Genomic DNA, 26,003 nt, shown 5'->3' with positions numbered 1-26,003 from the left:
TTTCTTATCACAGCAGTTCCTTCCTTTTAAAAAATTTCTCCCTTTATTTTCTTTTCATTATTATTTATCAAAGATGTATATATTTTTATTGGCAAGTTGGATTTACAGATAGAAGAACAGACAGAGAGAAAGATACTCCATTTGCTGGTTCACTTCCCAAGTGGCTGCAGTGGCTGGAGCTGAGCCAATCCGAAGCCAGGTGATTCTTCTGGATCTGCTACATGGATGCAGGGTCCCAAGGCTTTGGGCCATCCTCTTCTGTTTTCCCAGGCCACAAGCAGGGAGCTGGATGGGAAGTGGGGCAGCCGGGACATGAACCGGCACCAATATGGGATTCTGAGTCTGGGAGGTGGAGATGTGCCATTATGCTGACTCCCCTTCTTCTTTTCACCAATTATAAATAACATGTACGTGGATGAATTTTAAAAAGTAAAAAAAAAATTCTCTTCTGTAATTCCTCATTCAGACTGAAGTACTGTCTGCATGGGTTCTTGCACTGCTTCTATACACAACGTCATTAAAAAAAAAAGATTCGTTTATTAGGAATGCAGAATTACAGAAGGAGAGGGAGACAGATTTCATCAGCTGCCTCACTCCCCAGATGGCTGCAATGAAGCTAGGATGTAGAACTCTCTCCTGATTTCCCCCGTGGGTACAGGGTCCCAAGCACTTGGGCCATCAACCCTGCTTTCCTAGGCACAGGAGAAGGGAGCTGGATGGGCAATGGAGCAGCCAAGACTTGAACTGGCACCCGTGTGGCTTAACATGAAGGTTGCAGGCACCTCAAAGGCAAGGTTTCCCAATGTATGATTCATGGCATATTAACCCCAAGAAACATACGCTCCCTTGAAGAAAGGGATTCCATGGGTCATAGTTTGGAAAACACTGCAGCACACCTCACTGTTCTTCTCACCATGTAGCGGCCCCACACAGGCCCTGACTTGCACAGGGGCTAGTATTGTGGCATGACAGGAAAAGCCATAAGCCTTCAGTGCCAGCATCTCATACGGGGTGCTGAGTCCTTGCTGTTCTGCTTCCCTTCAGCTCCTTGCTAATGTGCCTGGGAAAGCAGAGGAAGATTGCCCAAGTACTTACGCCCCGAGGTCCACGCAGAGCATGTGGAAAGAAAACACTTGGTTCCTGGCTTCAGCCTACCCCAGTCCCGGTCGTTGTGGCCGTTGGAGAATGAGCCAGGGGATGGAGAACCTCTCTCTTCGTCTCTACCTCACTCTCTATATATCTCTACCTTTCAAGTAAATAAGTCTAACAAACAAACAAAAACTTATGGGACTGGCAGCATGGCACAGTGGGCCAGGCCTTTGCCTATAGTGCCAGTTTGAGATTCAGATGCTACATTTTGGTCCAGCTCCCAGCTTGGGAAAGCAGCAGAGAATAGCCCATATGCTTGGTACCCTGCACCCATGTGGGACGTTAGGAAGCAGCTCCTGGCTTCGGATGAGCCCAGCTCTGGCTGTTGTGGCCAACTGGGAAGTGAACCAGCAGATGGGCAGATCGGTGTCTGTCCTTCTCTCTGTAACTGTTTTTCAGATAAAATTAGTAAATTTAAAGAAAACTCAGTCTCCAAATGTTTATTAAAAAAAAAAATCCTCGGCTATATGTTGGCAGCAAAATACTGGACAAATGGAGACTCTATGATGGACTATGTCAATCAGTGGATTCTTCAACAACTTCATCGTGCCTGGAGTGGCAAGACTGGCAGCGATTCATAACTGGTGAACTATCAAAACCACTTGAACAAGGATCTCAGAGCAAGCTCCACATCAGGGACCTGGGATGGGTGGGACACTGGGTGGGGCTTCTCCCTCAATATTCCCTTTATCTCAGATACATAAATCAAATTAAAAAAAAATTAGATAACTTTTGAGAAACTATAGATTAAATTTTTTTCTCACTTTTAGAATTTATTTTTGAAATTTATTTGCTACCAGGCCCGGCCCAATAGCGTAGCGGTTAAGGTCCCTGCTTTGAATGTACCAGGATCCCATATGGGCGCCGGTTCTAACCCCGGCAGCTCCACTTCCCATCCAGCTCCCTGCTTGTGGCCTGGGAAAGCAGTCTAGGATGGCCCAGAGTCTTGGGATCCTGCACCTGCATGGGAGACTCGGAAAGAAGTTCCTTCGGATCGGCACAACACCGGCCATTGCGGTCACTTGGGGAGTGAATCATTGGACGGAAGATCTTCCTCTCTGTACATCTGACTTTCCAATAAAAATAAATACATCTTAAAAAAAAAAGAAAGAAATTATCTGCTAGAGACACACAGAGATTTCTCCATTCACTGGTTCACTCCCCAGATGCCCACAACAGCCAGGACCGGGAAAAGCCAAGAGTCCCGACCTAAATCAGGTGTTTCCCATGAATGGTAGAAACCCGTTTGTTAACCATTCAGGGATGCATTAACAGGCAGGTCGATTTGGAAGCAGCTGAGAACTAGAAATGTCCATAGGACATGCAGGTCGTAGCCACAGTGCCCAGCCCCAGCCCAGGTGAAGTGCATCTATCCACAGAACTCTACCCTCTGCTCTTTCACAGGGTGGAGACAGAGAGACAGCATCCCAGAGCATCTGCTCTGAGAGTTGGTGCTTTCAGGCTCTGGCTACTGGGGGAAATCAAACTCCAACCCATGTGCAAGCAGAGAGTCTGGCAAAACCACTGGCGCAGTGCCCGACAACATGATGAATCTATGCCTAGAAATGTACCGCAAAGCAGGCTGACAGTGAGAACCTCAGCTTCCACCTGCACAGCGAGTCTGGAAAGAATCTGCGTCCATGGGACATTGCGCATGCCAACACCTGGAGGCCTCAGGCAGCCAAGTGCTGTGCGCTCTGCCTTGAGAGCGATTGGGGGAGGTCACATCCCAGACCACTGCCTCTTCTCACATATGGCATACAGATTTGAAATATTACAATTACAATGTTAATATCTCTCAATCCTCCATGAACACTGATTTCTCTCCTTGGAAATGCTACTGCTGCTGCTGCTCAGTGAACTGTAACACACAGAGGGATGGAGCCCTCTCTCTGCACTGAAATCTAGCTCCCATAGGCTCTGCCCTCCTCCCTGGTTGCACGGCTTTGTGGAGTTGGTCACTGGGAGGAACAGTTCATGTAGCCCAATGAGGTAGATGCATGCACCTGCTATCAATTTCTGTACGTACAGACAGGTATAAATCTTTAAAAAATATTTATTTTGGGACCTTGTGTCAAAGACTAGTGGCTAAAATCTTTGCCTGGCATGCATCCAGGATCCCATATGGGTGCCAGTTCACACCCCAGCTGCACTGCTTCCCTTCCAGCTCTTTCTTCCTTCCAGCTTCTGTCTGCTGGTTCACTCCCCAAGTAGCTGCAATGGCCAGAGCTGATCCAAAGCCAGGAGCAGCGAGCTTCTTCCGGGTATCTTATGCGGGTTCAAGGTCTTAAGGCTTTAGGCCTTCTTTGACTGCTTTCTCAGGCCACAAGCAGGGAGCTGGATGGGAAGTGGAGCAGCCAGGACAGGAATTGATACCCATATGGGATCCTGGTGCATTCAAGGCTAGGATTTTAGCAACTGAGTCATTGTGCCAGGCCCAGATAGGTATAATACATAATACATACATGGTGTTTTGCCTTCTGCACGGCAGAGATCCGGTTATTGCAGTCACTTGCGTAGGGAATCAGCAGATGAAAGATTCCTCTGTTGGGGTCCGGCGAGGTGGCCTAGCAACAAAAGTCCTCGCCTTGTATGTGCCAGGATCCTATATGGGTGCCGGTTCTAATCCCGGCAGCTCCACTTCCCATCCAGCTCCCTGCTTGTGGCCTGGGAAAGCAGTCGAGGACGGCCCAGAGCCTTGGGATCCTGCACCTGTGTGGAAAACCCAGAAGAGCTCCTGGTTCCCGGCTTCAGATAGGCGCAGCACCAGCCGTTGCAGTTACTTGGGGAGTGAATCATCGGACGGAAGATATGACTGTCTCTCCTCCTCTCTCCATATATATCTGACTTTGCAATTATAATAAAATCTTTTAAAAAAGGGATCTCTCTATTGTTCTTTCAAACAAACAAATACATAAATCTTTTAAAAATATCCAGGAAAGGGGCCAGCATTGTGACATTAAGCCTCCACCTGCGATGCTGGCATCCCATATGAGTGCCAGTTGGAGTCTCAGCTGCTCCTCTTCTGATCCAACTCCCTGCTAATGCACTTGGGAAATCATCGGAAGGCGGTCCAAGTTCTTGGGCCTCTGCACCCACGTGGGAGACCCTGACTTCATCCTGGCTCCACCCCTGCCATTACAGCCATTTGGGATTGAAAAATCATATAGAAGATCTTTTTCTCTCTCTCTGTCTCTCCTTCTCTCTCTGTAATTCTGTCTTACAAACAAAAAATTAACTTAAAACAATTTTTCAGGGGCCCACCACAGTAATTTAGAGACTAAAGTCCTCACCTTGCATGCACCGGGAGCCCATGTGGATGCCAGTTCATATTCTGGCTGCTCTACTTCCCATCCAGCTCTCTGCCTGTGGCCTGGGAACGCAGTTGAGGACGGCCTAAAGCTTTGGAATCCTGCACCCCTGTGGGAGACCCAGAAGAGGCTCCTGGTTCCTGGCTTTGGGTTGGCTCAGCTCCAGCCGCTGTGGCTGCTTGGGGAGTGAATCAGCGGGTGGAGGATCTTTGTCTATACTTCCCTCCGTAAATCTAACTTTCCAATACAAAATAAATAAATCATTAAATTTTTTTTTTTGTTCAGGAAAAAGGTACTATAAAAAAACTATGATGCATGGATTTCAAATGTTTTTACACCAAAACAAAGTGACCTTTAATTCCATTGTTTAACAAAATTTCTGAAGTACACACACACTGCCTCTCTGTACTATTTCCTTTTTAACACTGCAGTTCACTGTAAGCACCACAAACATTCTCTCTACGCATCAAACCCCTCGGCAAGGAGGGTGGGGGCAGACAGGGCTGTCAGCACCAGTATTGGTGCCCCGGAGAATCAAGTGAAGCCCTGCAGACTTAAACTGGGGTACAAACAGCATAGCGTGCAGGGCAGTGCTCAGCTACCTCAAACACCAGCCAGCCGAAAACAGCACCTGCTCTGGGTGACTTCAGAGCTGCCTACCACACTGACCCTGCCCCAGAGAACGAGGCAGGTGGGCCTCAGGCCAGGAGACACTGTGGGGGAAGAGAGGGGTGGGGATGTTCTCTACAGAGAACAAAGAGCAACAAGACGTGAAGCAACTTGGTGTGTAACCAAGGTGACCAGCAGGAAGTGGGGACTTGCACTTGTACAGGCAGCACAAAGGGGGAGGGAAGGAGGTAACTCTCCAGGGGCCCTGGAGGCCCAGGCAAGCTGGAGGTCACCTGGCCTCTTTCCCATCGCTGCCCCTGATTGCCTCACCCACACGAGAAGGCACTTTCGGTAAGTCTCAGGCACCTCTGCAGGAAGGGTATTGCAACACCAGGGTGGCCGCTGCACAACGCACCAGCCATGCCAGCCACATCCCCTCCTGCTCAAGTCGGGCCTACACTGACCCCTGCACACCCAGCCACCACCATCCAAGCCTTCACTGCAGGCAGCCCTCATCCCTCCCATTTCCTGACAGGGAAGGCCTCCTGCTCTCCACAGCCTGCTACCTGGGCCAGGGTCCTGCAGTAGCCCACTCTTCTTTACCTATGGGCTGGTCCCTCTTAAGCAGTGACCAAATCTCTTCACTTCCACTTTCAGGTTCCCTCCTAATGATTCTCTCCGACACCCAATCCCGACTATTTAAAGGTGTGTCTGGAGGGTAACAGCACTCTCACCGCCCGTACTGTCCTTCCTGCCCATCTGCATTCTAGGACTCCTCAGGTGTGGACCCTGGGGAACTGTTTTAGAAACGGAGGTTCTCGGGCCTACCACGATGGCTCAATGGCTAAATCCTTGCCTTGCATGCACTGCAATCCCATAATGAGCACTGGTTCGTACCCCAACTACTCCACTTCCCTTCCAGCTCCTGTTTGTAGCCTGGGAAAGCAGTAGAGGATGGCCCAAAGCCTTGGGACCCTGTACCCATGTGGGAGATCCAGAAGAAGCTCCGGGCTCCTGGCTTCGGATTGGCTTAGCTCCAGCCATTGTGGCCATTTGGGGAGTGCACCAGTTAATGGATCTTTCTCTCTGTCTTTCTCCCTATATACCAGCCTTTCCAATAAATAAATAAATAAACCTTTAAAAATATATATATTTATCAGGGCATGGTGGCATTAGCAGGCTAATTCTCTACCTACAGGTGCCAGCATCCCATATAGGTGCCAGTTCAAGGCCCAGCTGCTCCACTTCCATTCTAGCCCTCTGTTTTTAGCCTGGGAAAGCAAGAGAGGATGGTCCAGGTCCTTGGACCACTGTACCCACATGGGAGACCCAGAGGAAGCGACTGTCTCCTGATACGCTCAGCTCTAGCCACTGCAGTCATCTGGGGAGTGAACCAACAGGTGGAAGACCTCCCTGTCTCTCCTTTTGTTCTTGTTTTGTTGTTGTTGTTGTTCCTTATTTGAAAGGCAGAGTGACAGAGAGACAATCTTCATCTTCTGGTTCACTACCCAACGGCTGGGGCTGGGCCAGGCAGCAGCTGGGAGTTCAGAACTCCATCACGTCTTCTGCATGGGTGGCAGGGGCTCAAGCACTTGGGCCAGTTCCCATTGTTTTTCCCAGGTCATCAACTGGGAGCTGGACTGCAGGCAGAGCAGCCGGCATCACTGGTGGTGGTTTAACCTACAACAACAACCCCAAATTTCAGACATGCTAAGCCCTCACAGGTCTCTAATCCAGCCCCTCCCCACATTTCAACTCACAGAATCAGAATTCCTGGGCACGGAGTGGGGCACCCATACATGCTCTGTTAAGGATGCTCCACCTGAGCCTGCGGATGCCCAACTCTCAACTCCAGAAAGGCCAAGTCAGCCTGTTACCCTATTAGGCATGCACAAGAAGGAGGGCATGGTGAACAGTCGGTGGCCAGAAAACTCACAGAGGGAGAGGAGACAGACAAGCGCGCCTCCTAAAGAGCACCCCGTTTGTCTGCAGTTAGGCTGCCTTGCTGCTTTATGAAGTGACTGACAAACAAAATAATGTGCTTCAGGTATCTCAGAGTCCCCAGCACATCTCAGGTGCCCAACAAACAACAGCTCCCCTTCCTTTCCTGGCCTGAGGCCATCCTTCAGGATGACAGGAAGCTAACAATTCCTAGGGGGGCCTCTTCCAAGAACCAGGTTCAGGTGAAAAAGGACCTCACACAGGTCCACCAAGTTACTTCTTTCCAACCAGTAAGAAACCTGAAGGCTTTGACTTCCTTTGCTAACTGGTGACTACAGTCCAAAACCTTCCAGGCTCCCCACTTCCTCTTATTTGGGCTCTCACGCAACACCCCAATGCAGAGGGTCCTTCCCAGGGGGCTGGCACACCCCCAAGATCCTGCTCGGAGCTCCCCTCAGGCTCTCTGGAGTAGATGCAAACATCTAGGGTCACTGCAACTGGACCATCCCTTGGGCTCCCCAACTCACCAGGCAGCCCCTCCTGGCATCTGCACGACTGCCTATCACCCTGCCCTTCTCCAACCCTGCTCTGTCTGGCCAGCTTCTGCTCATACCTGTGAACCCCAGGAAACAATATGTCCCCAGAAGCTTTCCAAAGGTTCCTTTGGCAACTCCCCCTTCAGCAAGATGATGGCCAGCTTTGGGGACAGGCTGCCTACCAGCTGTGGGGTCCTGGGCAAGTTCCTCAACTCTTTCGTCTCATGTGTAACCGGGGGGGTAATTAGAGAGCCTGCTTTAGGGGTTGCCTGAACCCAGAACTCAAGCTCTAAGCACCCAGAAACCACCACCATGTGCAGATTCCATTTGCCAAGCTCTCTGCACACAGTAAGCACCCATTACATGAGGGCTACGTTACTAGATATATTTGTTAAATTATCTATTTTATTGAAATGCACTTACATAGAGACAGGGAGAGACAGAAAAAGAGAGATCTTTCATTCGCTAGCGCACTTTCCAAATGGTCTTAACAGCCAGGGCTGGGCCAGACTGAAGCCAGGAGCTTCATCCATGTCTTCCACATGGGCGCAGGACCCGAAGCACTTGAGCTGTGTTTCCACTGCTTTCCCAGGTGTGTTAGCAGGGATCTGAATTGGAAGTGGAGTGCCAGGAAATTCCATGGTTCCTACATGGGATGCCACTATTGCAGGCAGCAGCTAACGCACTATGCCATAGTGCCAGCCCCGATTCTTGGATTTTATAGCTGTGAACATATGGTTGTGTTTTTACACGGTTTGTCGTTAGCTATGCTAAGGAACCCAGGGCATAGTTACTCTTAACAGGTCCCATAGGTCTAGCTGGAAGTCACCAAATGAAAAGGCTACTTGGTAGGTACCATCTACCCACGAAGGCAAGGAGATGGGACAAAAATGGTACAGGAGGGGACTACTAGAGAATACAAAATCTGGGGCCAGAGTCATGGTGTAATACACTGAGCCTCTATCTGTGGCATCAGCATCCCATATGAACGCCCGTTCAAGTACCTGCTGCTCCACTTTCTATCCAACTTCCTCCTAATGCTCCTAGGAAGGCAGTGCAAGATGATACGTATGAGTGCTTAGGCCCTTGCACTCATGTGAGAGACCTGGCTAAAGTTCTGGCTTTAGTCTGGCCCAGGCCTTGCTGTTACAGCCATTCTCTCTCTGTAACTTTGCCATTCAAATAAATTTTTTAATTAAAAAAAAAAAAAACTAACAGATTACAATCTAGGAGCTGGAGGCAGCAGGTTAGGCCATGGCGTGCCACGCTACCACCCCAGAGCTTCAATTTAGCTCCGTTTTAACAGACTGGAAAGATAATGAAGGATGGCCCTATAGCCACCCATGTTGGAGACCCAGATGGAGTTCTGGGCTCCAAGCCTCAGCCTGAACCAGTCATGGCCATTGCAACTATTGGGGATGTGAACCAATCAATGTAAGATACCCTCCCAGCCCCAGTCACCCACCAACTCTCTAGCTCTTTCAAATAAATAAATCTTGGGGCTGGTATGATGGCTCCATAGGTTAATCTATAAGTGTCAGCATCCCATATGGATGCAGGTTCATGTCCTGGCTGCTCCACTTCTGGTCCAACTCTCTGCTTATGGTCTGGGAAAACAGAGAGGATGACTCACATACTTGGGCCCCAGCTCTCACGTGGGAGACCCAGAAGAAGCTCCTGGCTCCCAGCTATGAATTGGCCATTGCCGCCATTTGGGGAGTGAACCAGTGGATGGAAGATCCCTCTCTCTCTCTCTCTCTCTCTCTCTCTCTCTCTCCTCTCTGTGATTCTACCTTTCTCCCATTCAAGTACTAACCAGGCCCGACCCTGCTTAGCTTCCGAGATCAGACGAGATCGGGCGCGTTCAGGGTGGTATGGCCGTAGACGACTCTACCTTTCTAATAAGTATTCTTTTAAACTAAATAAATCTTAAAAAAAATGTAACGCATGGAAAGTTACTTAGGTCACAATGTGAACAGATAAACTATAAAAGCCATTTGTGAGACAACAGGGAAAGCTGAATACAGAATGAGCAAGAGATAGTATTAATAAATTATTGGTAATTTTGTTAGGCACAAAAAAACGGCACAGTTGCATTAAAAAAAAGTTCTAGGGCAAGGACTGTGGCATAATAAGTTAAACTTCTACCTCTGATGCCAGCCTCTGGTTCATGTCCTGGCTTCTCTATTTCCCATCTAGCTCCCTGCTTGTGGCCTGGGAAAGCAGTCGAGAACGGCTCAAAGCCTTGAGACCCTGTACCTGTGTGGGAGAACTGGAAGAAGCTCCTGGCTCCTGGCTTTGGATTGGCTCAGCTTTGGCCACTGCAGCCATTTGGGGAGTGAACCAGCAGATGAAAGACCTTTCTCTGTCTCCTCTCTGTAATTCTGCCTTTCCAATAAAAATGTAAAAAGTTATCAAAATAAGAAAAAAGTAGAAGTTTATGGCTGAATGATAAGCTGCCCGTGAGCAGATGACATAAGCACTGTGGCCGTGGGGAGGGTCCTTTTGCTCATCCTACCACGCTGTCTAGCTGTAACTTCTCCATGATCAAAGCATTAGGAAAAGGGCTCTGAATTGTTTTGGCTTTTTTAATAAGATCAGAAATGTCAACTGTCACGCCAGATGAGGCTGCCGTGCATGTCACAAGCAGTGGCACGACCACACAGCAATGCACGAATGAACCAGGACAACCAACGTCCTTGCGATAGGCACTGACAGCCTTTCCTAATTTTCCTTAGGATTAACAAATCAAGCCACTTCCAGGATGTCTGTGCTTTTTAAAAAAAGAGTTGTTTAACTTGCAAGTCAGAGTTACAAAGATGGAGGGAGAAACAAAGAAAGAGAGAGAAAGAGAGGTATCTTCCATCCACTGATTCACTTCCCAAACTGCCAGAGCTGGGCTGGCCTGCAGCTGGGAACCAGGAGCTTCTTCCAGGTCACCCACACGATGCAGGGCCAAAGAACTTGAGCCATCCTCCATTGCCTTCCCAGGCCTCAAGGCAGGGAGCTGGATTGAAAGTGTGGCACACTGGGTCTCAAACAGCTTCCACAGATGATGTCCGCACCACAGGCAGAGGATTAGCCTGAAACACTACTGTATAAGCATGTGTTCCTTTGTCCATTCCAGTAAAACATTTATTTTTATGTATTTGAAGGCACATAGATGGAGGGAGGGAGGAGAGTGATGTCTTCCTCTTGCTGGTTCACTCTCTAACTGCCTCAGCTAGAAGCCCGAAGCCCATCTAGATCCCTACCAAGCGTTGTAGGGACCCAGCACTGTTTTCTGTTTGGTATGCCATCCTCGCCTTCCTGCTACTCAGGTCACTGGATGACCATTTCTGGACTCAGCAGCTGGTGGTACGGCAGGGTGGCCCCACCTTGACAATGCCCAGGCTCTGGTACCACCTGCTGCAGCCACCTGCCAGAACCAAGAGGCTCAGGATGCGAGCCAGGGCCAGCACGTGCTGCAGTGCCTGGGCTAACAGGGGACAGAAGGGCTTCTCCAGCCCTCCCCCAGCTCCATCACGGATCTCAGGTGGGTCCCCGGGGACGGAACAGGCTCCGCAAATCTTAGCAGTTCTGCCCCTCGCCTTTCCATCTGCTAGCAGTTTTCACACCCCAGTTCCTATTCCTCTTAAACACAGCTGATCAGGTACCACTGCTAATCCACCCAGAAGGCAGCCATTTTAGTTTAAGGAAAATATTCAGGGCCAGCAAAGCTTCCGGGAAGCAGATAGTCTCTAACGCCTGGGGAGCAAGTGTAAATCTTCCAGGAATTAGCTGGTGATAGCAGGGGTCTTTTTTTTTTTTTTTTTTTGGTAATAATGATTTTACAAAAGTGAGTTTAATTTTTTTTTGAAAGACAGAAGGATAGAAGAAGAGAGGAAGACTGGTAGGGAGGGAGAGAGGGAGAGGGAGAAGGAGAGAGAGAGAAAGAGAGAGAGAGAGATCTACCTCCTATTTTACCTCCTCTCCCCACTCCATCACCACAAATGCCTACAAAGCTGGTGTTGAGCCAAACCCAGGCTAGAGCCTAGAACACAATCCAGATCTCCCATGGGTGACAGACACCCAAGGACTGGCACTGCCACCTGCTGCTTCCGAGTGTGCGCATTAGCAGAAAGCTAGATTTAGAAGTGAAGGTGGGATGTGTTCTGGCAGGGCAGGTGGCCAAATAGTCTTTTTTTTTTTTTTTCAGTTTTCTTCCCATGATACAGGTCCACAAGCTCAGGGATTTCCCTTCCCACCCTTTCCATCTACCCTCCTCCCAACACCACTGTTTTCCCCTGTATTATTTCAATAGTACAGTCCTTCAGCAACAGTCACAAATCCATCATTCTGCTACTTAAGTGCCCCAGTAGAGGCTTAACCACTGTGCCAAACACGCACACCTTAGCTGTCATGTCCTATGATCAACAATTCTGTTTTAGACATCCATTCCTATGAGCACACACAGATACAAGGCAAGGATCGCCATATCAGATTGAATGATACACTAGAAAGCATGCAAGACATTCAGTGCAAATAGATAAACACATCGCATTTGTGTGCACGCAGTGGAATGTTACACAGCATGAAAAGAAATATCTTGGAAATGCAGTAACATGGGTGGTTATCAAACCACTAGACAGAAAGGAATACATACTCTCAACTCTGTATGACAGACTAATCTAGTCTACAGCCACAAAAAGCAGACTATATGAGCACTTAAGGCTGGGGACAGGATGGGGGTAACTCAGAGAAAAAGGGGCCCCAAGGCACTCTCTAGGGTGCTAGCAGTGGCCTATGTCTTGATTATGGTATTATCAAAGTATACAGTACGTCCAAACTCCTGCCCACTCCAAGCTATATGTACACATCAGATATGCGTATTGTTCTAACTGTAAATTACACTTCAATTTTAGAAAAATAAACAGCTCCACCTAAATATCCACCAAAGAGATAAACTGGTCAAACTATGCTATGTTCACCCAGTAAAACATTAGGTACGTGACTGTAAAGCAGTTAATGGCATAAAAAGCCACATGCAATTGAGAGAAAATTAAAGTTACAGAGCTGCAAGAGGTTTACTGGCATTTTTTTTGTAGAATAAAAATGCACATATTTAAATAGAAAACTATTTTAAAATTTATAAAGTTATTGAGCACCTACTATATAATATTACCATTATAACTACAATGAGCAAAAAAGTCTTCAGTTTCTGGAGTTTCTCTTTTATGGCTTCACAAAAATATATCATTATTAAGATTGAAACATTAAAATAATGACATGGAAAGGGAAATGCGCAGCGGGGGTGTCAGCCTTTGGACTCTACTATCCTTTCATGCAGCATGGCTTTTTTTTAGTAGCATGGTTACGTGTTCTTTATTCTAAACAAACAAAATTGGTTACTTTTAATTTTTTTGCTAATGCCCAACAAGAAATTAAGAACAATGATACAGACAAATAAATACAGAAAATTTTAAAAACTGTGTAAGATAACTTCCAACATTAAACAGAACAAAAACACTAGGGCCTGGCGCAGGGGCACAGCATGTTAATCCTCTACCTGCTAGCGCTGGTGTCCCAAATAGGTTTGCATCCCAGTTGCTCCACTTCCCATCCAGCTCCCTGCTTGTGGCCTGGGAAAGCAGTTGAGGACGGCCCAGAGCCTTGGGACCCTGCACCTGTGTGGGGGACCCAGAATAAACTCCTAATTCCTTGCTCAGCTGCTGCCATGTGGCCACTTGGGGAGTGAACCAGCGGATGGAAGATCTTTCTGTTCTCCTTTGCTCTGTAAAAATCTGCCTTTCCAACAAAAATACATAAATCTACCAAATAAAGCCATACAACAAAAATATCATGATGATATGCACAGAAAAAAACACATTAAAGGTGGACATGTGGTCCAGAGATTAAACCAGCGGGTTAAGACACGTGCACTCCACCTCCAAGTGCTTGGGTTCAACATCCACGGACCAGCTTCCTGTCAGAGCTCACCCTGGGAGGCAGCAGCCATGGTTCAACTGGCTGGCTCCTACCATCCACAAGGCAGACAGGAATTAAGCTCCAAGTTTCTGGCTTTACTCTGGCCCTGCCCTGGGCTATCTTGGACATTCAAGGAGTGAACCAGCAGAAGTCAGTTCTCTATCTCAAATAAATAACACTTTTTAAATTAAAAAGAAAAAAAAGCATAAACAAAATGGCAACAGAAATCACTTTCAAGTGGTGAGACTGTGAGGAGCATTTTATTTCTTTTCCTTTTTTAAAGATTTATTCATTTTTATTGGAAAGGCATCTTTACAAAGAGGAGATATAGAAAGATTTTCCATCTGCTGGTTTACTCCCCAAGTGGCTACAACAGCCAGAGCTGAGGTGATCCGAAGCTTAGGAGCCAGGAGCTCTTCCGGGTCTCCCACACAGGTGCAGGATCCCAAGACTATCCTCGACTACTTTCCCAGGCCACAAGCAGGGAGCTGGATGGGAAGTGGAGCAGTCAGAACATGAACTGGTGCACATAGGATCCCAGCACATGCAAGGCAAGGACTTTAGCCATCGTGCCGGGCCCAAAGCATTTTATTTCTTTTGCTTGTTTGTACTTGCTATTTGTGCAGCTTTCTAATAAATTGTGTGTGTGTGTGTGTGTGTGTGTGTGTGTGTGTGTGTGTAAAATAACTCACAGGCAGGGAGAGAAAACAGCACACTCCCATTGTCACTTCATCCCGCCAAGTGCTCAGACACTAGAGAATCCTGGCTGCATTCCCTTTACCCAAGGGGCTAACGTTGAAAAACAAAGAACAAGTCAAGGACAGGGGCACAGGGCCAGCTTCCAGCCCTATACATCCTCCCCTTGCTGAGAGAACACAGGCTTCCCCAGCCAGCCCGGGTGCCAAGCCAAGTCCCCTCACCACCCACAGACGGGCACACCCTGGTGTTCTCCTGGAGACACCTGCCTCACAGGTGTTACAGATGAAAGAGAGCCTTCAAAGACAACTTGCTTCTTGCACAGATAAGGTGTGCTGGACTGGGCCTCCGCTGGGTGTGGTACACACATGGAGCATCCGGGGACTTGAAGCACTCAAGCGACAATGTCAAGTCCCAACTCAGCTTCCTCACTAGCTTCCCAGGCAATATGGCTGAGACACTGGAGTCAGGGAGCCACAAAGAGGGGAGGTCATCTGAATGACAACTGCACCCAGACCCGTCTGCAGTTTTCAGTCTTTCTCAATCCACCAAGTACCCTGTCCGTATGACATACCCCTTAGGGGTGTGAGTCAAGTCACCTTAGCCCCGTCACCTGCAGGAAGGAGCACTGAAGGGCCCACTGCTTCAGGTCACATTTGAAGACACATGGGAAGGGAGCCCTGCCCACTGTATAGGAAAGGCTTATAAAAACCAGTTCCTGGCTTTGGGGAACAGGTAGTAAAACAGAGATGGAAAAGACACATTGTAGTGTTCCACAGTACACAGGGGTACTCAGGCCACAACACCCCCACTCGATATATTGTAGAGAACTAGTAGACAGAAGCTAGAAACTTCCAAACAAAAAAAAAAGATAAGCAGCCAGGGCCCCATGCAAGAGTCTAGCGGCTAAAGTCCTCGCCTTGCATGCGCTGGGATACCATATGGGTGCCGGTTCTAATCCTGGCAGTCCTACTTCCCATCCAGTCCTCTGCGGGTGGCCTGGGAACGCAGTCGAGGACGCCCCAAAGCCTTGGGACCCTGCACCCGCGTGGGAGGCCCAGAAGAAGCTCCCACTCCGAGGTTTGGATTGGCTCAGCTCCACCTGTTGCAGTCACTTGGGGAATGAACCACTGGATAGAGGATCTTCCTCTCTGTCTCTCCTCCTCTCTGTATATCTGCCTTTTCAATAAAAATAAATCAATCTTAAAAAAAGAAAAGATAAGCAGCAGCTGATCACCATGATTTGATCAACACACCTAGTTGCATGTACTGAAACATCAAAATGGGGGACTGGTGCGGTGGCTCAAACGGCTAGTCCTCAGCCTGCAAGCGCCAGCAGTGCACATGTGTGCTGGTTAGTATCCCAGGTGCTCCACTCCCATCCAGCTCCTCACTTCAGACCTGGGAAAGCGGTGGAATCATGACCTTGGGACTTGTACCCACATGGAAACCTGGAAGAAACTCTTGGCTCCTGGCTTCAGCTCAACCTCTTTGTGAATCTACCTTTCCAATAAAAAAAATTAAAAAATCTTTTTATTTTTAAAGATTTATTTTTATATTGGAAAGACAGATCACATTCATGGAGAGAAGGAGAAACACAGATCTTCCATCTGTTGGTTCACTCCCCAGCTGGCTGTGACGGCTGAAGCTGAGCCAATTTGAAATGCTACATGTTAATCCAGAAAATGTATAAAACCCTTGTGGTATGTCATATATGACATACACATACTTAAAATCATTTTATTTTACTTTTAAAACTGTTTAGTATATGCAGCTAAAACATTTTAAAACTGTTTTTATGCTTAAAATATATACACACAGATGTATATGTGTGCATGTCTGTTTATTTAAAAACCGCAATATGAGGAAGGCTTGAAAGACCTGAAGTAATTCCTGGAAGCAAGCTGGGCAGATGTCCAGACAAGCCTGCTGTGCCACTGGGTCGGCCCCAGCCTACTTAGCTTTGCTGGTACACCTGGGTACATGTTGTGATTCAGAGAGGAGATCAACAGAAATCTCAGGGAAGACTCAGCCAAACCTATGTGTCCTTCTCCAAGCAAGGACTTGGGTCAGCACACTCTCTGTGACAGTCTGTGGTTGCCCTGCCCATGTCCCCTTGCTGCATGGTTCACATACCTCACTCCGCTCCCTCTGCTCTAGCAAAGTCGCCCATCGCCCACCACACCACCCTCAAGCTGCTGCTTTTGACAACATTCAGTGTGTACATTCAGCACAGCTCTGGCTGCTATACTGCAACCCTCATTTTTTTTTAAAAGATTTATTTATTTTATTACAAAGTCAGATATACAGAGAGGAGCAGAGACAGAGAGGAAGATCTTCCGTCCGATGATTCACTCCCCAAGTGACCGCAACGGGCTGGTGCGCGCCGATCCGAAGCCGGGAACCTGGAACCTCTTCTGGGTCTCCCACACTGGTCTCCACACTGGTGCGGGTTCCCAAGGCTTTAGGCCGTCCTCGACTGCTTTCCCAGGCCACAAGCAGGGAGCTGGATGGGAAGTGGAGCTGCCGGGATTAGAACCGGCGCCCATATGGGATCCCGGGGCATTCAAGGCGAGGACTTTAGCTGCTAGGCCACGCCGCCGGGCCCTCATTTTTTTTTTAATTTTATTTTATTTGGGATTTCCTCACCAACTGCAACCCTCTTTGGGGGTGGCAGGGAGGAGGTGACCCAGTGGAAGGAAGACCTCCTTCTGCTTCTCCTTTCTGTCACTTGCCTCTCATGTGCCAGGATGCCATATGGGCTCAGGGTGTGTACCCTGGCAGATCCATTTCCCATCCAGCTCCCTGCTTGTGGCCTGGGGAAGCAGTCGAGGACGGCCTAAAGCCTTGGGACCCTGCACCTGCGTGGGAGACCTGGAGGAAGTTCCTGACTCCTGGCTACGGATAGGTGCAACTCTGACCATTGTGGCCACTTGGGGAGTGAATCAGTGGATAGAAGATCTTTCTGTCTCTCCTTCTCTCTATAAATCTGACTTTCCAGTAAAAATAAATAAATCTTTTTTTTTTTAAAGATTTATTCATTTTATTACAGCCAGATATACACAGAGGAGAGACAGAGAGGAAGATCTTCCGTCCGATGATTCACTCCCCAAGTGAGCCGTAATGGGCTGGTGCTGTGCCAATCTGATGCCGGGAACCTGGAACCTCTTCCGGGTCCTCCACGCGGGTGCAGGGTCCCAATGCATTGGGCCGTCCTCGACTGCTTTCCCAGGCCACAAGCAGGGAGCTGGATGGGAAGTGGAGCTGCCGGGATTAGAACCGGTGCCCATATGGAATCCCGGCGCGTTCAAGGCAAGGACTTTAGCCGCTAGGCCACGCCGCCGGGCCCCATTTCGGGACAGGACGAGGCAGATGAACTGCTGAGCCAAATGCCTGTCCTCACAGCCTCGACTTGCTGGTCTGATAATTCCATTTTTGGTTAGAAAGTTCTAGTGCTGATCCATTAACATGCTGGATCTCAACCAAGGTCCTCTGAGCTTTGCAATTTCCATGTGGAAAACTGAGTGAACAGTCCAGGACTAATAGGAGGAATAAATGAGATGATAACACATAGGATGGAAGCTCTCTTCCCAGGGTGTCGCTGCCATGAGGTCAAACTGTGTGATTTGAGCAGGTGGCAGATTCACCCCCAGTGAATTCACCTTGGTATAGGTCCTACACTCACACAGATGGGATGCCTTCACAACTGTTCCATTTTTAAAGATTTATTTATTTTTGAGCCCAGCACAGTACTCCAGCGGCTAAATCCTTGCCTTACATGCTCCAGGATCCCATATGGGTACCAGTTTGTAGCCCAGTAGATCCATTTCCCATGCAGCTTCCTACTTGTGGCCTGCCTGGGAAAGCTACAGAGGATGGCCCAAAACCTTGGGACCCTGTACCCATGTGGGAGACCTGGAAGAAGTTCCAAGCTCCTGGCTTCGGACTGGCTCAGCTCCAGCTGCCATGGTCACTTGGGGAGTGAATCATCGGATGGAAGATCTTCCTCTCTGTCTCTCTTCCTCTCTGTATACCTGACTTTGCAATAAAAATAAATAAATCGGGCCTGGAGGCATGGCCTAGCGGCTAAAGTCCTCACCTTGAAAGCCCCGGGATCCCATATGGGCGCCAGTTCTAATCCCGGCAGCTCCACTTCCCATCCAGCTCCCTGCTTGTGGCCTGGGAAAGCAGTCGAGGACGGCCCAATGCATTGGGACACTGCACCCGAGTCGGAGACCCGGAAGAGGTTCCTGGTTCCCGGCTTCGGATCGGTGCGCACCGGCCCGTTGCGGCTCACTTGGGGAGTGAAACATCGGACGGAAGATCTTCCTCTCTGTCTCTCCTCCTCTCTGTATATCCAGCTTTCCAATAATAATAAAATCTCTCAAAAAACTGTATAATACCATATCTTTTAAAAAAACCTGATAAACAACAACATGTAGAGAAGTAAAAATAAATAAATAAATAAATAAATCTTTTTTTAAAATATGTCTATTGCCAGGGCTCCCATGAAGGCAGCATCTAAGACTGCAAAGCCTGGGAAGGCTCTCAGCTCCTTGAGTTGGTGGAAAAAGCTAAGTCAGCACATCGGCTCCTAAAAAACTAACTAAATAAATAAATAAATAAAAATAGGAAGCTGACACATTGCCTGAAATAGAGCTACTCATTCAATAAATAGTAGGCAATGACATTCTCATCACTTAATTATGGTGGTTGGGGTTTGGGGAGATCTTTGAATAAACTCTGCCATGAATCCACAAAAATGCCCTTTAAGAAAGGCGGGTTCACACAGCTGAAGTCCTTGAAGTCCACAAGGAGGTTGGGAACATGTACTTGCTGCCCACTGTTCTGCACACCTCCCGTCTGGGGCCCATTCCCTGGGGCAGTTCATGCCTCCGACGCAGGAGGAAATGTCTGGACCGTGGGCTGGCTCCCTAGACAAGGTGTGCCCACAGGGCCTCGGGAGCGAGGGCTTCCACGCAGTGCTAAGGGCCCTGGCACATTTTGTTAACTTTCTCCCAACTGGTAAAAGAGGCTGGTGTAACAGGCAGAAATGGGAAAGGAACCAGGAGCAGTTCTATTGATTTTTGTCACTCAGCCAGCACTAGAAATTCATTCCTGTGGGAAGCAGTACTGGACTGCCTGCTCTGGGCGCACTCTGAAGTCCTTTTCCTAAGATTACTAGGTTGTACTTTGGTCCAGGCCAGTATTCGTGGCTCAGTGACTCCTAAGCCCCAGCCCAGCTTTATCTGCGAGGCACACATATGAGTTTATAGCAAGCTGGGGATGCATCCTCTGACCTGGGCCTGTGCCTGGCACCCCGGCGACACAGTGGCCGCACACACACAGAGACTGCCCAGGCCGAACCAGGGGCTGCCTCCTGGCAGATGCCAAGGACCCAGGAGTGGACTCTGAGGGGAAGCCTTCCACCACAACCAATTGCTTATCATCTCTCAGAAGAGCCCGTCTGGTCCAGTGACTGAACCAGGTAAGGCAGTAGACTCCCACCCAAGGTCCCTCCCCACACAGGTCTGAGAACGTCAGGGTGCAAAGAACACCTGCTAGGGGGAGTAACCAAGAGTGGCAGAGAAGGAAGCATGAGGTTGGGCCTGGCCTCGTGGCCGAGGGCAGAGGCCTAAGGGTGATAACAACAGCCAAGAGTCAAGGTGTCCTAGCAGGGGTGAGGAATATCCGACCTGCAAGTGGCATGAGGCCCACAAAATTAACCACAGGCGGGACCTGAAATTCAAGAAATTGCAAAATAAACCACAGCCTAATTTTTAAGCTGATAATTCTGCAATGGGCTGCGAATGATGTGACTATATCCACCTCACCCCTTGGCGGATAAAGGGGTTTCTTACTCCTGCCCAAATGCTATCATGTGCACCAGGACTTCCTAAAACCAAATGGATCTTGGATCCCAGACCTCACCCATTTTAGAGTTAGAGGAATGCATCTTCCGGGGCAGTGGGGAGTTAGGGAAAGTGCTTCTGGGTTTTAACTGGACATCCAAGATGGCCCAGACCCAGTGTTGGCAGGAAAAAGTCACTCCCTGTCGCCGGTGGCAACCATCAGCACCTCCCACTGGCTTGGCACCTCCCACCCTGTGAAGGAGGTCAAGGGGCACTCGGAGAGTAGGCTGGCACAGTGGCTGCCCTGTGCTGCCACACCCACCCCAGGAGAGGTCCCAGGGGGAGTTGCTGAAGGGAGGAGGGCTCCAGGTCAGCCTGCACAGATGCAAGGGGGCCAGGAAGGGGAAGCCAAGGAGGAACTGGAGGGCTGTGCACAGGGTGAAGGGGGGAGCTGTGTGGGGGGAGGCCTCCCCTGGCCCACCCCCCAGGCAGGGAGGTTCCTCCAGCTGGGCTGCAAGGGCTTCCGGGTGGGGGTGGGATCTCGCTCTCAAGCAGATACTGCTGCCTTGCTGGGCCTCATCCCTCCTCTGTATCAGCAGCCTGGGAGCTAACACGGCCTTTAAGTCAAGGCTGACCTATCCATGATCTGGAGGCACTCAGGAACCCCAGGCCTTCTGTTGCAAGGGGCCCTCCTGCAGCTCCCCCACAGCTGTTCTGTGTGGAAAAACAGGATGCCTGCCCACCAGCTGTCTCCCACATCCTGCCCAACATGTTTCTTCTCCATCTACAGAAGAGCAAAGACTGATGCATTTCTTCTTCTCGTCATTCCATGTATTCCGGGCAGACCCCGTTCTAAGAACTCAGATCCCGGCACAGAACAAGACAGTCCTATCCTGGGGAGCATTTAATCCAGGGTGTGGGCGGAAGATCCTCCAAAAGGAGAAATGTCAGATACTACAGAGCAAATACAGAAAACCAAACAGGGAGATTTGACAGTGTGACAGCAAACGACAGTAACAGACTAGAGGGGAGGCAACTGGGTAATGGACCAAGAAACAAAGACTCCAAGTACCAAGAGCCAGTGCAAAGGCCCTGAGGCACCAACAAGCATGACTGGTTCAAGAAACAGAAAGCGGGTCAGTGTAACTGGAGAATACCGAAGGGTGTGGGGAAGGGGTGGAGAAACGTAGAAGAGTTGGCCTGGGCCAAGCTATGCTGGGAATTCCTGGCGACATAAGGACTGAACATTTAGTATTAAGTGCAATAGGACGGTTTAGAGTTTGTTGTTCTTGTTGTTACTGCTGTTGTTTGCTTTTTAAGATTTACTGGGCCCAGTGTGACAACCTAGCAGCTGAAAGTCCTTCCTTTGAACAAGCTGGGATCCCATATGGCCGCCAGTTCTAATCCCGGCAGCCCCGCTTCCCATCCAGCTCCCTGCTTGTATCCTGAGAAAGCAGTGGAGGACGGCCCAAAGTCTTGGGACCCTGCACCTGCATGGGAGACCTGGAAGAAGTTCCTGGCTCCTGGCCTTTGATTGGAGCAACACCGGCTGTTGGGTTGCATAAAACACGAGGCTGGAGACAGAACTGACCTAGCAAATGCAACTACCACTGTGTGCACAGGCCAATTTGGGTGACAGACTGTGCTGGACTCTGTATCGGCAAACACACAAAAGAATCAGGTCTGGGATGGCCTCAGACGAGGTTTCTTTGGCAGTTCCCTTCCAACTGAACTGTGGTTAGGATTCAGAACCCTAACCACAGAGAGAACTGCAGGTTCCATGGTCAGACCATGGAGTGCACGTGTCAGAGCTGGGCCTCCTCAGTGACTCAGATGGAGCAGTGGACAGCATATCCAAATGTACATGGAGGATATGGCAGTACATTGCAGCCTCCAGAGGACACCTGGTACCACAACAGAGGATGGAAGACAGTGCAAATTGATCAACTACCCCAGCCAACCCTTGGCAGTGAAGATCTGGGCAGACAGAGACACTAAGGTGGGCTATAGCAGCCAGTGGATTCAGGAGAGATTTCATTGCAATTGGAGTGGTGGGATAGGCAGCAATTCAGGACTGCTGAACTATCAAAACCTCTTGAGAAATTCATGGCATTGTAAATTTCTGTTTTTCTTCCTGTTGTTGATTTTGTATTGTGGCTTTTCATTTATTTAATTTTTTTTTTTATTGATTACATAGCATTATGTGACACAGTTTTATAGGCACTGGGATTCCACCAACCCCTCCCCAACTGTGGTAATGCCACAAGGTGGAGGAATCCACCATGCGCTCCCCCCATGGTGGATTCCTCCACCTTGTGGCATTACCACAGTTCAAATTCAGTTGACTTTCTTTCATTGCAAGCATCTACCAAACATAAAGTCCAGCATCTTATTGTACAGATAAGTTCAACGATTTCTTGGGGAGACCATCTCTGGGCTGAAGGTAGAGTGGCTTTTCATTTAAGAGGGATGTGTGGGGCCCAGCGGCGTGGCCTAGCGGCTAAAGTCCTTGCCTTGAACGCGCCGGGATCCCATATGGGTGACGGTTCTAATCCCAGCAGCTCCACTTCCCATCCAGCTCCCTGCTTGTGGCCTGGGAAAGCAGTCGAGGACGGCCCAATGCATTGGGACACTGCACCCGAGTCGGAGACCTGGAAGAGGTTCCTGGTTCCCGGCTTCGGATCAGCGCGCACCAGCCCGTTGCGGCTCACTTGGGGAGTGAAACATCGGACGGAAGAGCTTCCTCTCTGTCTCTCCTCCTCTCTGTATATCTGACTTTGTAATAAAAATAAATCTTAAAAAAAAAAAAATGGGACTTCAAAAAAAGATAATTTACTTAAGTGACACAATCTCCACTCTGGCTCTGGTGGGAAGAATGTGGGCAGAGGCCAGAGTAGAGAGGCTAACTAACTAAGGCATTCAGGGTGCTTGATCCGTGCCTCAGAGCCAGTTTGCACCCAACGCCAGACTCATTTCCACCGTGTCCCAACCGCAGCGTGATGCTGCATCTGACCACATGGGGTTCCCACTGCCCCGGATGCAGCCACGACCCTACCTGGGTAACTCCTAGTGGGTCTATACAACCACTGCACGGCATACACACAAACTTGTTTCCAGTCCATCTGACAACCCCCAACAAGTGTCTGCTGGAAGCCGGGCACTTCGGATGGCATTCTGCACTGCTGCGCGCACCAGCAGAGGAGACATTTCATCCAAGCTATGCTGTCTGGTAGAACCACAGGTTGGCCCTCACTTCTTGAGCGGGGCAAGGCTGGCATGACACTGGATCCTCCTCTGTGATGCCTTAGCCTCAAGAAACATCTTCTTCGTAGAAGGGAACAAAGAACAGACAGGGAGAAGATGATTTGCAGGTTTGGGGGAAGCAGAACATTATAACCAGTGGAACCTGGGATTGTTGAGTTACCCTGGCCAACAACCCTTGAGTGAGATTTCCATTCCTAACCATGCCTCCTCAGAGTGGGCAGCCTAACAGGACCAGCAGGGATGGCTCCTAGGCACAAAGCACAAACGAGGGCGAGTGCTTGATCCCATAGTATGTCGCTGCCTGGGATGCCTGCATCCCACACCCAGGAGCTGATCCAAGTCCTAGCTACTGCGCTTCCAATGCAGCTTCCTGCTATTGCACACCTTGGCTGGCAACACGTGACCCCCCCCCCCCCCCAGATGGATCTCCGACTGAGTTCTCGGTCATAGTTCCAGCCCAGCCTGGCTGTTGCAGTGGACAGTAGAAAAGTCTCTCTAGCTTTTTCTCTATATATACAACTTTCTTTTTTTTTTTTTTTTTTTCAAAGATTTTATTATTATTGGAAAGCCGGATATACAGAGAGGAGGAGAGACAGAGAGGAAGATCTTCCATCCGATGTTTCACTCCCCAAGTGAGCCGCAACGGGCCGATGCGCGCCGATCCGAAGCCGGGAACCAGGAACCTCTTCCAGGTCTCCCACGCGGATGCAGTGTCCCAATGCATTGGGCCGTCCTCAACTGCTTTCCCAGGCCACAAGCAGGGAGCTGGATGGGAAGTGGAGCTGCCGGGATTAGAACCGGCGCCCATATGGGATCCCGGGGCGTTCAAGGCGAGGAGGACTTTAGCCGCTAGGCCACGCCACCGGGCCCTATATATACAACTTTCAAGTAATATGCACATAAATCAAAACAAACTGTTCTTCGATATGCAGCCTGATTGATGGGGACCTGCGTTCCTTGCTGCTGGGCAGTGCAAGGAGGGCTGAGAACATGGAAGGCTGGGATTCTCAGTTCACCCACCTAGTCCCAGGCCCTCCCCATTTGGTGAGAGCATTTGGGGCGGTGGCTAAGATGCTGCTTCCTGGTTGGCACCACAAACCAGAGTGTCGACTCTGAGTTGGCCCCGAACGAGGCCCTTGTTCCCAGTTCCTGCCTTGGCCTGGTCCAACTCCAACTGTGGCGCACACTGGGAAGTGAACCAGCGGCTGAAAGACCAACTTCTGTGTGCTTCTGTCTGCCTTTCAAATAAAACGAAATAGGGAAAAATCCTTCCTTCTAGATTAATGCCAAATGAGGTCAAAGCCATTTCTCCTAAGCTATGAGCAGAAACAATCACCACACTCACCTGTGATACACAGCAGCCCAGTTTCCAATGACCCCGTTCAGCTGCCAGGTCCAGAAACAGCCCACCACCACCACACAGCCTAATCTTCTATGCCCACCACAAAGGCCACAGGTTTTGGATTTTTTTTTCTCCAAGATTTATTTATTTACTTTAAAGTCAAAGTTACAGAGAGAGAAAGAGAGAGGCAGAGAGAGAGAGAGAGAGATATCTTCCATCCCTTGGTTCACACCCAAACAGCTGCAATGGCCAGGCCTGGATCAAGCCAAAGCTAAGAGTCTAGGGCTTCTTCTGGATGTCCATGTGGGGGAGCTGGATGGGAAGCGGAGCTGAGAGTTGAACTAGCACCTGTAAGGGATGCCAGCAGCACAGACAGTAGTTTTACTCACTATGCCGCAATGCCGGCCCCTCGACTTTAAATTTGAAAAAGTGAAATGTAGTGGAATATGGAGGAAAAGAGAAAAACACACAGAGAAATGAGAATTCCCTTCACTGACTTGCTGCCCAAACATAGGCAATGGCTGGGGTAGCACTGCAGCTGGAAACAGGAGCCTCAACAAGCTTCAACTGAACCACCGCCAGGTGTGCGGAATGTGCTGCACTCTGGCCACTCGGCTTTGGGAAAAGAACCGAGAGCAGAAGACAGCTCCAGTGTGGCCAAGCTACGCAGGTAGAGGACAGGAGGAACGCAGGTACAGGACAAGAGGAAAGGCCCTTCGTTAACCAGAAGGCAGCCATTCCCTAAAGTGGAAACCCCCAAGGAGCAGGTGCCTCAGCAGAGCCCCTACAGATCCACTGGGATCTGTCCAGACCTACTTTGAATACTGTGTGCCCTCAAACTCGGGTCCACCTGGATCTCTGAGACTTTAGTTGCAAACAGGGTCTTTACAGATGCACTGAGTTAAATCATAATAGGGCTACCCTGGATTAGGGTGGTCCCTTTACTAGAGGGCAGACAAACACAGGTAAAACCCCATGGCACTGCAGAGGCTGGCGCAAGGTGGCCCAGCCTGGACAGTCACCACCCTCAGAGAGCCACACAGCCGGGGCCATCCTACCACGTGGGCCTTCAGCCAAGCACTGCCAGCACTTCAATCTTGGCCTCTGGGCTGCCAGAGGGCAAGGGATTAACCACTGTCCCTGCCGCCAGCCGGCTCCTGGCGCTGTGTTATGGTAGCCTAGGAAACCAACCCACTGCCCCACTCCACACCTGTTCTCCCAACCGCCCTTCCCAGACACAGCCCAGGGGCAGGAGGGCAGATCCGCAGCAGCCGGCTGTCTCCAGCCCACCTGTACTTTCCCAGCTGCTCAACCAGACTGTCAGTCCAGCAAGAAG

The 26,003-nt window shown here is 49.5% G+C and overlaps 1 protein-coding gene across 2 annotated transcripts in view; it reads right to left on the bottom strand.

Moving 5' to 3' along the window:
- Positions 1 to 26,003, bottom strand: part of CCNJL (cyclin J like) — a 59,596-nt gene that overhangs the window by 31,967 nt on the left and 1,626 nt on the right. The gene's annotated exons all lie outside the window — the stretch shown is intronic.

This window comes from Ochotona princeps, chromosome 19 (genome assembly GCF_030435755.1).
Source record: "Ochotona princeps isolate mOchPri1 chromosome 19, mOchPri1.hap1, whole genome shotgun sequence".
NCBI classification, from domain to species: domain Eukaryota; kingdom Metazoa; phylum Chordata; class Mammalia; order Lagomorpha; family Ochotonidae; genus Ochotona; species Ochotona princeps.
This window is presented reverse-complemented; position numbering and strand designations above follow the sequence as displayed.